Raw genomic sequence first — 2,018 nt, forward strand, 5'->3', positions numbered from 1 at the left:
TGGTGATGGTTGCACAACTCTGCGAATATGCTAAGTACAATTGAATTGTACAGTTTAAAGCAGTGGTCCCCAACCTTTTTGGCAACAGGGACTGGTACTCCTATGAGAATCTAATGCCTGATGATCTGAGATGGAGCTGAAGCAGTGATGCTAGTGCTAGGGAGCAGCTGAAAATACATATGAAACTTCACTCGCTTGCTGGCCGATCACATGTGTGGCCCAGTTCCTAACTGGTCCGTGGCCCAGGGATTGGGGACTCCTGCTTTCAAGGGCCAAATTTCTTGGTATCCAAATTATAGCTCAATAAAACTGCTCTCTTAAAAAGTGTGGTTATGGGATCTCACCAGAGCCGCCACTGCCAGTGACATGTTCAAGGTAATTCAGAGGTTCATGGGGCCGACCAGCCTGAGTCTGCTCACCTTCAAGGTCTATGCATCACAGAAAAAGAAAGAACCTCACAAAACTTCCATGAGGGTTGATCAGCTTTCACTCTACTCCATTCTCGAGGGTCTAAACATGTGGAGGAGCCAAGAACCCAACATGAAGAAAGCATTTCACATCTCCAACATTATTACAAGCTATATACAAGTTGGTATCAGGAAATATACTCCCAAACTGAACCCAGGATGCAAAGTTTGGTTCAGTGGGGGCTGGACAGCTATGAATATCTCCAAAATGCACCTCCTGGATTTTTTCCAAGACTTGGTATGATTGATTTTGTTGGAATTGTTTGACTCCTTTTGGCTAGAGGTTCAAAAATAAAGAAGTTGGTGTGTCCACCTGGCTTTATGGGATTAGCTGCCTCTCTTTATTATCCACAATAAGCCATCATATTTCTCCAGGTCAGTGCGGAGAAATTATACGATTGGGGTTTATGAGGATACATAGTCATAGAAGATTTGTGGAAGAACTTTCAAAAGCCAGGAAATGTGAAGAATTCACTGAGAAATAAGTAGAATACTCCATGCTCTGCCTGTTTTAATCAGTTATAGGTAAACATTGCAAACTTCTTACAGTAAACCAGTATTTCTATAGAAAAATGGCAAAGAAGTCAGTACTAAATGTAATAAACTGGCTTTCTTCTTCAGGAAAACTATACTAAAGGCCTCTTTGTTATCTTGGGTGATGCCATACTACAAGGGGACTAATCTGAAATTCTTTCACCTAAAGATAATGTTCAAGCCTTAGAACTCCTCATTTTCATGTTGCTATTTATGCACATAATTAAAACTCCAAGTTAAAAAAAGTTTAATTATTTCCATTTAAAGACGAAGCATTATCTCTCTGTAGTGGAAGAGGTCCACTGTAATCAACCTTCTCCAAGCGAATGGCTGGTACCCCCTGGAAATGGTGTCATGTTAGGGACCCAACATTGGCCTCTGATGTTGGCAGGTTCCATACTCAGCTGTGACAGTAGTCAGATCAGGTTGGTAAGAGAAGACAATATCGTTGGGCTCTTGCATACCTCTATTCCTCCTTCCATGGCCACTTTGTACATGGACTCATTGAGCAAACACTGGGGTTACTTGGAGGAAAAGCTGGTATCTACAGAGATTGTAATTTTTTTCTCCCAATTATTGAGAGTTTCCTCTACAATGGATGCCCCCAGTGGGTACACTCACTATCTGAATAGGTATGGGCTATTTAGGAAGTAATGTGGCTTGCTATTCAATGAATGAATGAGATTAGTTCCATTATAAGAGACTCCAGAGAGCTCCCTTTCCCCTTCTGCCATGTGAAGATATCTGTTTATAACCAGGAATTGGGTCCTCACCAGACACTAAATCTTCCAGCACCTTGATCTTGGATTTCCCAGATTCCATAACTGTGAGAAATAAAGGTTTGTTGCTTAAGCCACCCAGTCTGTGGTATTTTTGTTATAGAAGCCCAAACTGACCAAGACAACATCCAATTGTTCCAGCATCATTTGGTGAAAAGTCTATCTTTCTCCATTGAATTACTTTGTGACCTTTTAAAAAAAATGACTTGAATATGTACATGTGGACCTGTTTCTAGAC

At 41.1% G+C, this 2,018-nt stretch overlaps 1 pseudogene; it reads left to right on the forward strand.

Moving 5' to 3' along the window:
• The first annotated feature begins 272 nt into the window (after positions 1–272).
• On the forward strand, positions 273–2,018 carry LOC120594401 (MICOS complex subunit MIC26-like; annotated as a pseudogene).

Source organism: Pteropus medius, unplaced genomic scaffold (genome assembly GCF_902729225.1).
Source record: "Pteropus medius unplaced genomic scaffold, Ma_sr-lr_union100, whole genome shotgun sequence".
In the NCBI taxonomy this organism is placed as follows: Eukaryota; Metazoa; Chordata; class Mammalia; order Chiroptera; family Pteropodidae; genus Pteropus; species Pteropus medius.